Source organism: Aplidium turbinatum, chromosome 14 (assembly GCF_918807975.1).
Source record: "Aplidium turbinatum chromosome 14, kaAplTurb1.1, whole genome shotgun sequence".
Classification (NCBI taxonomy): Eukaryota; Metazoa; Chordata; class Ascidiacea; order Aplousobranchia; family Polyclinidae; genus Aplidium; species Aplidium turbinatum.
Window position 1 is genome coordinate 1638900 of NC_137485.1, and position 13697 is coordinate 1652596.

At 36.9% G+C, this 13697-nt stretch overlaps 1 protein-coding gene across 1 annotated transcript in view; it reads left to right on the forward strand.

Annotated features, from left to right (window-relative positions):
* Positions 1 to 13697, forward strand: part of LOC145783592 (uncharacterized) — a 77447-nt gene that overhangs the window by 28268 nt on the left and 35482 nt on the right. The window lies entirely within an intron of this gene.

Sequence of the window (13697 nt, forward strand, 5' to 3'; positions counted from 1 at the left end):
TATCTGAATACTTCATCATGCCTGTGGATCAATCTTTTCGTCATCAAAACCTCGGAGAAATTTTCAGTGAATCGCGAGATGACAGAATCCTTGAAGTGTTACTGCGATTTCGCCATGACGTCATGAAAGAGATCTTCGAAATCAAAGAAGCTCTGAAGGAATCCTTGATCGGTAGATCTGAGTCGATTTATCAGGTTGATACTCCTAAGACATCAATTTCTAATGGCGACGATTTTGAGAAGAGAACTGAGATTAAACGAATAAGGTCAAACGTTAATGACATTATAAATGAACAAAGCTTGAAAGATTTTCCTGACAAACAAAGTGATTCTTTGAAGCTTGAATCGCTAGAAGCTGTATGTGGTCATTCAATGGAAGTCTCGACTTTAACTGGTTCTCATTGTGATGGAACAACCATACCATTTGTCTCCACATGCCCCACAGACATTAGAACAAAACAGACTGACGATTCTGTTAAAGTAACATCACAATCAGATCGTGCACTCATTATTTCTACATCTACAATAAAACTCCTTCAAACCTCTGATTGTGACGTCATATCAGAAACGTCACCATTACATAAGACTGTCGTCAACAATAAATCTACTGTGAGTATTTGTGCTCAAGACGACCACTTCAAATGTTGTGCTGTTGTGTCCACCTTAACAAAGCCTGAATATCCCATAGCGTTTGTTAAAGAGGAAGTTTGTTCAAACGATGTTTGTTCCACTGCAAAGGTTAATGCTCAAATTCCAACACACGCAGGGGAGAGACCGTATAAGTGCGAGTATTGCGATAAACGCTTTGATTTTTCATCCATACTAAAGGACCACAGAAGGGTACACACAGGGAAGAGGCCATTCAAGTGTTCACAATGCGGGAAAAGATTCACTCAATCCGGAGTGCTTAACAGACATTCTAAGACTCATGTACTGAACACAATAGAAGTCCCTCAAACGTCGGATTGTGACGTCGCTTCACAAACGTCATCATTGTGTAAGATTTTCGTGAACAATAGAATTACAGCGAGTGATCCTACTCAAGACAACCACTTCAAATCTTCTACTATGGTTTCCACTGTAACAAAGCCTGAGGATGCAATAGATTTCATCAAAGAGAAACTTAACGTATCAAGATCAAGTCTACCAACGCATCCCAAAGAATATCATACCGTCACTTGCAAAGTATGCAACCTGATAGTAACAATCAACAACATTGATGCTCATATGCGAACACACACAGCTGACGATCCTATAGATGTGATTGAAGAGGAATTTTGCCCAAACGATGTTGGTTCGTCTCAATGTCCGTCTGTTCCTGTCCTCACTTCAGAACAAAATTATAGATTCAGTTCAGACTCTACGACAACCACCAGTGTTGGAATCGACAACACCTTAACCTCTATTAACGTAACATCAAAGTCAAGACCAACAAAGCGGCCCAGGAATTATCACACTGTCACTTGCGGCACATGCAATATACGTGTAGCAATCATTAACATGAAAGACCACATGCAAATGCACACAGGAGAAAAGTTTCATCAATGTAAGTATTGCGACAAACAGTTTTATTCCTCATCATCTCTGAAAGCCCACAGAAGAACATGCACTGATGAAAAGTCTCGTCAGTGTCCACAACACTCTAAAGATATCACTTATCATGGACTTAAAAACCAAAATCGAATCCACACAGGAGGAATCTTCAGTGATGTAACACCAAGAACATGTCCATCAAAGCGTTCCAGAAAACATTCCACTGTCACATGCAAAGTATGTAAAAAGCAGTTTTCCACTAACTACCTAAAACTTCACATGCTTACACACACAGGGGAGAGACCTTATCAATGTGAGTATTGCGATATACGGTTTGCTTTTTTGTCTAACTTGAATAGCCACAGAAGGATACACACAGGAGAAAGGCCTTTCAAGTGTTCACAATGCAGCAAAAGATTTAACCGATCCTGGGCTCTTAAAAGACATTTCAAGATTCATCCACGAAACACTTTTTGTTAGGCATGTGGCCAATAAGTCATTTACTATTTTCAAAAAACTATCAAATAGTTTTTTTTGTTTGTCACGCACCGATTGACAAAGTCACAGAACAGTTTCTTGGAACCAGACCTGATGCCTAGCCCAAGTGTCCACCGCCATGTTAAAGCATGTTAAAATAGGCTTCGTATTGCTAGGTATGTAGCCAATGGGTCACAAAAACACTGCGACGTCATGCTTTTGCTTGACGTTTTGAGATGGTTTGCTGATTTGAGTTGAGCTGGTTGATGCCTTGAACAGCGTTTATAGTAACACCAACCGATCTTTGAAATATCTCTTTCAAAATGTGGCTGTGTGGCGTAAAAATATTGACTTTAAAGTGTGATTTTGACTTTGAACAAGGATGAAGAATCCATTCACTATGACAGGAGCATGAGCTATGAAATATGTCGGCAGTCTGCAAAAATTTCGATTTTAAATGCAACATAGAAAACATGATATATACAGCCCACTCAGATTAGCCTGATTTATTTTATTTGAAAAACATATTTTGTATGATTGTTTGTAACGCGTAACAACACTACACATTGTGATGCTACAATTTTAAAAAAACAATTGCATGGAATTCAGAGATGGTTGGTTTTCTTAGTAAAACCACTTGCTTGTGGTGGATCTTGTCATAACGATTATTGATACTTCAACATTTCTGTGTTAAAATACATCGTGACTAAATATTTGGTTAGTGTACCTACTCAATTTGTGACAAGTTTTAGAATTTTTTGCTCTAGATTTGCTGATCATCATGGTTTGTCGTCTGCATATGAGCAAGTCTTTCCAGGCTAGATTAGAGGGCAGGAAGTCATCAGCCGCTCACCAGTCTAATCGTCCAGGACCCTCAGTCCATTGTTAATACTACGGTTTAAAATGTTAGGTTTTTATTTAGTAATCAAAATTGTTGATAGTTGCTCACCAAGCTCTTCAGTAATGAATCTCAGTTCGTGTGATTGAATGAAGCGATGTTCCATTATCATTCTTCCCTGTTCACTTACGTACAAGGTTAATGAACTATTCCATGCTTTCGTTCATGATAATCACATTTGTTATTATCTATGATGTTAAAAGGTTTCTGCTTTATCGACAGAAATCGTTTTGTTGGTATATTGTTTGTAATTTTTGTCGAAACTTGCAAGATACGTAAAACATTTGTTTGTATGATATTCAATAATGAAACATGAGTTTAACAATTATAATCAACATTCTTGTTTGATAATACTTTTATTAATGGAAACTAAAGTATTTGAACAGCTTTCAGAATTACTCTGCAAACGTATTGTTTGTGCACATTCTTTGCAATACTTGTTTTTCTTGACTTAATATTTTGCTATTCATTTTCAATATTTTTGTTATATTTCCAGATTTGTGTTTTCATTAAATAACAAATTATCTGAATACTTCATCATGCCTGTGGATCAATCTTTTCGTCATCAAAACCTCGGAGAAATTTTCAGTGAATCGCGAGATGACAGAATCCTTGAAGTGTTACTGCGATTTCGCCATGACGTCATGAAAGAGATCTTCGAAATCAAAGAAGCTCTGAAGGAATCCTTGATCGGTAGATCTGAGTCGATTTATCAGGTTGATACTCCTAAGACATCAATTTCTAATGGCGACGATTTTGAGAAGAGAACTGAGATTGAACGAATAAGGTCAAACGTTAATGACATTATAAATGAACAAAGCTTGAAAGATTTTCCTGACAAACAAAGTGATTCTTTGAAGCTTGAATCGCTAGAAGCTGTATGTGGTCATTCAATGGAAGTCTCGACTTTAACTGGTTCTCATTGTGATGGAACAACCATACCATTTGTCTCCACATGCCCCACAGACATTAGAACAAAACAGACTGACGATTCTGTTAAAGTAACATCACAATCAGATCGTGCACTCATTATTTCTACATCTACAATAAAACTCCTTCAAACCTCTGATTGTGACGTCATATCAGAAACGTCACCATTACATAAGACTGTCGTCAACAATAAATCTACTGTGAGTATTTGTGCTCAAGACGACCACTTCAAATGTTGTGCTGTTGTGTCCACCTTAACAAAGCCTGAATATCCCATAGCTTTTGTTAAAGAGGAAGTTTGTTCAAACGATGTTTGTTCCACTGCAAAGGTTAATGCTCAAATTCCAACACACGCAGGGGAGAGACCGTATAAGTGCGAGTATTGCGATAAACGCTTTGATTTTTCATCCATACTAAAGGACCACAGAAGGGTACACACAGGGAAGAGGCCATTCAAGTGTTCACAATGCGGGAAAAGATTCACTCAATCCGGAGTGCTTAACAGACATTCTAAGACTCATGTACTGAACACAATAGAAGTCCCTCAAACGTCGGATTGTGACGTCGCTTCACAAACGTCATCATTGTGTAAGATTTTCGTGAACAATAGAATTACAGCGAGTGATCCTACTCAAGACAACCACTTCAAATCTTCTACTATGGTTTCCACTGTAACAAAGCCTGAGGATGCAATAGATTTCATCAAAGAGAAACTTAACGTATCAAGATCAAGTCTACCAACGCATCCCAAAGAATATCATACCGTCACTTGCAAAGTATGCAACCTGATAGTAACAATCAACAACATTGATGCTCATATGCGAACACACACAGCTGACGATCCTATAGATGTGATTGAAGAGGAATTTTGCCCAAACGATGTTGGTTCGTCTCAATGTCCGTCTGTTCCTGTCCTCACTTCAGAACAAAATTATAGATTCAGTTCAGACTCTACGACAACCACCAGTGTTGGAATCGACAACACCTTAACCTCTATTAACGTAACATCAAAGTCAAGACCAACAAAGCGGCCCAGGAATTATCACACTGTCGCTTGCGGCACATGCAATATACGTGTAGCAATCATTAACATGAAAGACCACATGCAAATGCACGCAGGAGAAAAGTTTCATCAATGTAAGTATTGCGACAAACAGTTTTATTCCTCATCATCTCTGAAAGCCCACAGAAGAACATGCACTGATGAAAAGTCTCGTCAGTGTCCACAACACTCTAAAGATATCACTTATCATGGACTTAAAAACCAAAATCGAATCCACACAGGAGGAATCTTCAGTGATGTAACACCAAGAACATGTCCATCAAAGCGTTCCAGAAAACATTCCACTGTCACATGCAAAGTATGTAAAAAGCAGTTTTCCACTAACTACCTAAAACTTCACATGCTTACACACACAGGGGAGAGACCTTATCAATGTGAGTATTGCGATATACGGTTTGCTTTTTTGTCTAACTTGAATAGCCACAGAAGGATACACACAGGAGAAAGGCCTTTCAAGTGTTCACAATGCAGCAAAAGATTTAACCGATCCTGGGCTCTTAAAAGACATTTCAAGATTCATCCACGAAACACTTTTTGTTAGGCATGTGGCCAATAAGTCATTTACTATTTTCAAAAAACTATCAAATAGTTTTTTTTTGTTTGTCACGCACCGATTGACAAAGTCACAGAACAGTTTCTTGGAACCAGACCTGATGCCTAGCCCAAGTGTCCACCGCCATGTTAAAGCATGTTAAAATAGGCTTCGTATTGCTAGGTATGTAGCCAATGGGTCACAAAAACACTGCGACGTCATGCTTTTGCTTGACGTTTTGAGATGGTTTGCTGATTTGAGTTGAGCTGGTTGATGCCTTGAACAGCGTTTATAGTAACACCAACCGATCTTTGAAATATCTCTTTCAAAATGTGGCTGTGTGGCGTAAAAATATTGACTTTAAAGTGTGATTTTGACTTTGAACAAGGATGAAGAATCCATTCACTATGACAGGAGCATGAGCTATGAAATATGTCGGCAGTCTGCAAAAATTTCGATTTTAAATGCAACATAGAAAACATGATATATACAGCCCACTCAGATTAGCCTGATTTATTTTATTTGAAAAACATATTTTGTATGATTGTTTGTAACGCGTAACAACACTACACATTGTGATGCTACAATTTTAAAAAAACAATTGCATGGAATTCAGAGATGGTTGGTTTTCTTAGTAAAACCACTTGCTTGTGGTGGATCTTGTCATAACGATTATTGATACTTCAACATTTCTGTGTTAAAATACATCGTGACTAAATATTTGGTTAGTGTACCTACTCAATTTGTGACAAGTTTTAGAATTTTTTGCTCTAGATTTGCTGATCATCATGGTTTGTCGTCTGCATATGAGCAAGTCTTTCCAGGCTAGATTAGAGGGCAGGAAGTCATCAGCCGCTCACCAGTCTAATCGTCCAGGACCCTCAGTCCATTGTTAATACTACGGTTTAAAATGTTAGGTTTTTATTTAGTAATCAAAATTGTTGATAGTTGCTCACCAAGCTCTTCAGTAATGAATCTCAGTTCGTGTGATTGAATGAAGCGATGTTCCATTATCATTCTTCCCTGTTCACTTACGTACAAGGTTAATGAACTATTCCATGCTTTCGTTCATGATAATCACATTTGTTATTATCTATGATGTTAAAAGGTTTCTGCTTTATCGACAGAAATCGTTTTGTTGGTATATTGTTTGTAATTTTTGTCGAAACTTGCAAGATACGTAAAACATTTGTTTGTATGATATTCAATAATGAAACATGAGTTTAACAATTATAATCAACATTCTTGTTTGATAATACTTTTATTAATGGAAACTAAAGTATTTGAACAGCTTTCAGAATTACTCTGCAAACGTATTGTTTGTGCACATTCTTTGCAATACTTGTTTTTCTTGACTTAATATTTTGCTATTCATTTTCAATATTTTTGTTATATTTCCAGATTTGTGTTTTCATTAAATAACAAATTATCTGAATACTTCATCATGCCTGTGGATCAATCTTTTCGTCATCAAAACCTCGGAGAAATTTTCAGTGAATCGCGAGATGACAGAATCCTTGAAGTGTTACTGCGATTTCGCCATGACGTCATGAAAGAGATCTTCGAAATCAAAGAAGCTCTGAAGGAATCCTTGATCGGTAGATATGAGTCGATTTATCATGTTTATCCTCCAAAGACATCAATTTCTAATAGCGACGATTTTGAGAAGAGAACTGAGATTGAACGAATAAGGTCAAAGGTTAATGACATTATAAATGAACAAAGCTTGAAAGATTTTCCTGATAAACAAAGTGATTCTTTGAAGCTTGAATCGCTAGAAGCTGTATGTGGTCATTCAATGGAAGTCTCGACTTCAACTGGTTCTCATTGTGATGGAACAAACATACCATTTGTCTCCACATGCCCCACAGACATTAGAACAAAACAGACTGACGATTCTATTAAAGTAACATCACAATCAGATCGTGCACTCATTATTTCTACATCTACAATAAAAATCCCTCAAACCTCTGATTGTGACGTCATATCAGAAACGTCACCATTACATAAGACTGTCGTCAACAATAAATCTACTGTGAGTATTTGTGCTCAAGACAACCACTTCAAATGTTGTGCTGTTGTGTCCACCTTAACAAAGCCTGAATATCCCATAGCTTTTGTTAAAGAGGAGGTTTGTTCAAACGATGTTTGTTCCACTGCAAAGGTTAATGCTCACATTCCAACACACACAGGGGAGAGACCGTATAAGTGTGAGTATTGCGATAAACGCTTTGATTTTTCATCCATACTAAAGGACCACAGAAGGGTACACACAGGGAAGAGGCCATTCAAGTGTTCACAATGCGGGAAAAGATTTACTCAGTCCGGAGTGCTTAACAGACATTCTAAGACTCATGTACTGAACACAATAGAAGTCCCTCAAACGTCGGATTGTGACGTCGCTTCACAAACGTCATCATTGTGTAAGATTTTCGTGAACAATAGAATTACAGCGAGTGATTCTACTCAAGACAACCACTTCAAATCTTCTACTATGGTTTCCACTGTAACAAAGCCTGAGGATGCAATAGATTTCATCAAAGAGAAACTTAACGTATCAAGATCAAGTCTACCAAAGCATCCCAAAGAATATCATACCGTCACTTGCAAAGTATGCAACCTGATAGTAACAATCAACAACATTGATGCTCATATGCGAACACACACAGCTGACGATCCTATAGATGTGATTGAAGAGGAATTTTGCCCAAACGATGTTGGTTCGTCTCAATGTCCGTCTGTTCCTGTCCTCACTTCAGAACAAAATCATAGATTCAGTTCAGACTCTACGACAACCACCAGTGTTGGAATCGACAACACCTTAACCTCTATTAACGTAACATCAAAGTCAAGACCAACAAAGCGGCCCAGGAATTATCACACTGTCACTTGCGGCACATGCAATATACGTGTAGCAATCATTAACATGAAAGACCACATGCAAATGCACGCAGGAGAAAAGTTTCATCAATGTAAGTATTGCGACAAACAGTTTTATTCCTCATCATCTCTGAAAGCCCACAGAAGAACATGCACTGATGAAAAGTCTCGTCAGTGTCCACAACACTCTAAAGATATCACTTATCATGGACTTAAAAACCAAAATCGAATCCACACAGGAGGAATCTTCAGTGATGTAATACCAAGAACATGTCCATCAAAGCGTTCCAGAAAACATTCCACTGTCACATGCAAAGTATGTAAAAAGCAGTTTTCCACTAACTACCTAAAACTTCACATGCTTACACACACAGGGGAGAGACCTTATCAATGTGAGTATTGCGATATACGGTTTGCTTGTTTATCTCACTTGAATATCCACAGAAGGATACACACAGGAGAAAGGCCTTTTAAGTGTTCACAATGCAGCAAAAGATTTAACCGATCCTGGGATCTCAAAAGGCATTTCAAGATTCATGCTCGAAACACTTCTTGTTAGGCATGTGGCCAATAAATCACTTACTATTTGCAAAAACTTATCAAATCGCTTTTCTGTTTGTCACGCACTGATTGACAAAATCACAGAACATTTGCTAGGAACCAGACCTGATACCTAGCCCATCTGCCCACTGCCATGTTAAAGCATGCGAAAATAGGCTTCATATTGCTCGGTATGTTGCCAGTGGGACAAAAAAACACTGCGACGTCATGCTTTTGCTTGACTTTTTAGATGGTTTGCTGATTTGAGTTGAGCTGGTTGATGCACTTGATCAGGGTTTATAGTAACACCAACCGACCTTTGAAATATTTTTTTCGAGATGTGATGTTGGTGGCGTAAAAATATTGACAACAAATTGTAATTTTGACTTGGAACAAGAATAAAGAATTGATTCACTATGACAGGAGCATGAACTATGAAATATGTCGGCAGTCTGCAAAAGTTTCGATTTTAAATGCAACATAGAAAACATGATAAAAACAGCCCACTCAAATTAGCCTGATTTATTTTAGTTGAAAAATATAGTTTGCATGATTGTTTGTACTTGTGATGAATCTTGTCATAACATTAGTAATTTTTGATACTTTACCATTTCTGTGTTAGAATACTTCGTGACTAATTATTTGGTTAGTGTACCTACTCAATTTGTGACAAGTTTTAGAATTTCTTGCTTTAGATTTGCTGTTCATCATTGTTAACACTTCGTTTTAAAATGCTAGGTTTTTATTTGGCAATCAAAATTGTTGATAGTTGCTCACCAAGCTCTTCGGTGATGAATCTCAGTTCGTATGATTGAATGAAGCGATGTTCCAATATCATACTCCCCTGTTCACTTACGTACAAGGTTAATGAACTCTTCCATGCTTTCGTTCATGATAATCACATTTGTTATAATCTTTGATGTTAAAATGTTTCTGCTTCATCGACAGAAATCGTTTTGTTGATATATTGTTTGTAATTGTTGTCGAGACTCGCAAGATATGTAAAACATCTGTTTGTATTACTGTATATTCAATACACAAGCCAACACACTTTTTGTGTCAGCATAGTAAATACCATTCTACTGTATATTTTGGGTGCTGAATTCAAAAATCACATCAGATTTTTTGTATCACATCAGGATTTTATGATATCTGAATGCTGTTTTTGGGAAAATTGGTAAAACCGACTTCTGATCTATATTGGTAGACTATGGCGTTTCGGGGAATTTGAACCCTTTTTTGTCGACATGGTCTGCGATGAAGTCTAAATTCATCACGATAAAGTCTTAAGTCTACACAAGAGATGCAAACATAATATTAATGAAAACATTGAGGTATTTAGACCTGTTTTTTTTTTTAATTTATTGAAGTATAGTAACTTGAACCCAATTCTTCAAAGTTTATCTGCTAACACTAAACGTTCAACGTCCTTTTTTACAAGAGTACATTGTTATTTTTTTTGTGTTAAGAAGTAGGTTTGGTGGCTGTGCAAATCTCCAATGCATATTTTAAACCCTTTGGTATTGCCATCTTTTCCTTTTGTTGATGCTACAGTTGTGTGTTTGTAAAGTCATTCGCTATATGTTTGGGCCAGCAAAGAAAAATAAAATTGAAAAAATTGAATATAATAGACACATAAAAATACGTTCAATTCTACAGAAAAAAGGAAATTCACATACACATTTGGGAAACGTTACTCTGGGACAAACTTTCGCTTGCATGATTTTCGTGAATGCTGTGAGTGGATTTAGAATTTCCATTGAAGTATCGTCTTAGGTTTCCACACAAGCTTTACATCCATTATGTGGAGCCCATTACTTGTCCAGATCACCCAGGCGAATTTTAAAGTATGCGAGATATGCTTGTTTCACAAAACTTGTTATGGTTTGCTTTTGGTTAGTAACAGTATAACTGCCACATATGTAACAAAAAACATCAGGGTCATTTTCACACTTTCTCCTTGAAGATGCCATCCTGCTACTTATTCACACCTTTCTATAACAGAATTAACACCTTGCTAATATGAAAAAATCTGAATATATGAAAATTCTAATAAGAATGAGTTATAGTCAAGTTTCAGATAAGCTTAAATCTCCACATTCAGCAGTGGCTATGGCGAACTCTTCACAAAACGAAAAATATCAAAAAGTGGAGTGGTACTAAACATTCAGGCGAAAGTGAATGTAGCTCGGCTGTAAGAGGTGGTTTATGGACAGTTCTCAGAAGGTACATAAGTTGGATGGTCCACTAGCCAGATGGTCTTGGCGACCTTTTTGACCAGTGGACTTTCTAGCTAGGGGGCCTTTTGAAGTTCTGACTAGTGTACCTTCTGAAAATAGGTCGGTCACTCCAATGGTCATGGTGTCATCATACATCTCCGAATGTTACAATATAAAATCATTTCCATAAATATGACAAATTTTCAAACGCTGTTGGCTCATAAGGTTTTTATAAAACGGTAACAGTAAGAGAAAATTTGGCCAAAAAGCCAATATTATGAGAAAAAATGTCATGCAAAAATCTCATAAACCTGATGTGATGGGTAAAATCTGATGTGATTTTTGAAATCAGCAGCCTCAATATACCCCAAATCATATCTTACATTGCAGACACAATTTTTTTTATCTTTTTTGTTGGCCTGTGTAATGAAACATGAGTTTAACAGTTATAATCAACATTCTTGGCGAACGATAATATTTTTATTCTGTTTCTTGGCAGTCAAGTGTAGCAAGAACTCAGCGATAGACAGTAGACACGTATTTCGCCCAATACTTTTATTAATAGAAATTAAAGTAGTTGAACTTCAAGCTTTCAGAATTACTCCGCAAACGCATTGTTTGTGCACATTCTTTGCAATTCTTGTTTTCCTTGACTTAATATTTTGCTATTAATTTTCATTATTTTTGGTTATATTTCCAGATTTGTGTTTTCATTAAATAACAAATTATCTGAATAGTTTATCATGCCTGTGGATCAATCTTTTCGTCATTCAAACCTCGAAGATATCTTCAGTGAATCGCGAGATGACAGAATCCTTGAAGTGTTACTGCGATTTCGCCATGACGTCATGAAAGAGATCTTCGAAATCAAAGAAGCTCTAAAGGAATCCTTGACCATTAGATCTGAGCCGCTTAATCTTCAAAGACTTGATTCTTCAAAGACATCAATTTCTAATAGCGACGATATTGAGAAGAGAACTGAGATTGAACGAATAAGGTCAAAGGTTGATGAAATTATAAATGAACAAAGCTTGAAAGATTTTCCTGACAAACAAAGTGATCCTTCGATGCTTGAATCGCTAGAACCTGTGTGTGGTCATTCCATAGACGTCTCGGCTTCGACTGAGTCTCATTGTGATGGAACAAACTCGCCATTCGTCTCCACATGCCCCACAGACATTGGAACAAAACAAACTGACGATTTTATTAAAGTAACATCACAATCAGACCGTGCACCTAGTATTTCTGCATCTACAATGGAAGTCACTCAAACGTCTGATTGTGACGTCATATCAGAAATGTCACCATTGCATAAGACTGTCGTCAACAATAAATCTACTGTGAGTTATTTCTGCTCAAGACAACCACTTCAAATCTTCTGCTGTTGTCTCCACCTTAAAGCCTGAGTATGCCATAGCTTTTATTAAAGAGGAAGTTTGTTCAAACGATGTTTGTTCCACTGCAAAGGTTAATGCTCACATTCCAACACACACAGGGAAGAGACCGTATAAGTGTGAGTATTGCAATAAACGGTTTGCTGTTTTGTCCAGACTAAAGGACCACAGAAGGGTACACACAGGAGAGAGGCCATTCAAGTGTTCACAATGCGGGAAAAGATTCACTCAATCCGGAGTGCTTAACAGACATTCTAAGACTCATGTGCTGAACACAATAGAAGTCCCTCAAACGTCGGATTGTGACGTCGCTTCACAAACGTCATCATTTAGTAAGATTTTCGTGAACAATAGATCTACAGCGAGTGATCCTACTCAAGACAACCACTTCAAATCTTCTACTATAGTTTCCACTGTAACAAAGTCTGAGTATCCGAAAGATTTCATCAAAGAGGAACTTAACGTAACATCAAGATCAAGTCTACCAAAGAGAGAGAGAGAGAGAGATATTGTTTATTTGCTTTTCTAATACGACTCGATATAAAGAAACACAATTACATACAAATCAAAATATGGCAATAGAAAGGTCTGGCAGCACCGAACAACCTTGCGGTTAACCAGTCAAGGTGCTGCCTGTCATCAGTCATCTTACATTGCAGCATCAGACAGTATAACTGTATCAATAAAATATAATGATGGATGGAACAGTAGTTTCGAAATCGAATTGTATATATAAGGTTTTGTAGAATATTGAATCAAGACCAGCTGGGAAAACATGAGCATATAATGAATCATATCGTTTAAGAACACAAATACGAGGTTACATGAGATAAAATAATTTAACTGAACGATTTTAACGATTTAATAAGAACTTAACAAGGTAATTTTATAAAGTTTTTTAAACAAAGCTAGGTGTTTGCTTTTAATACATTCATCCAATTCACTCCACAATTTAGTACCCCGATGTGTCAGAAGATTGTGTGCCACGGATTTATTTATTTGTGGAAGAAAATACTTCATTTTATTTAGTTGTCGAGTGTTGTGCGAGTGAATATTATCAAGTTTTATAAAACGATCTTGCAATACAGGCGGTAGATTATTATTGGAAACTTTATGCATAAATTTTGCAATTTCGAGTTTGTAAATATCTTCACGTTGTAAAATATTCAAAGATTTGTATAAGCTAGTGACGTGACTGAATTTTGTACTTCTAGTGATTGCGCGAATAATAT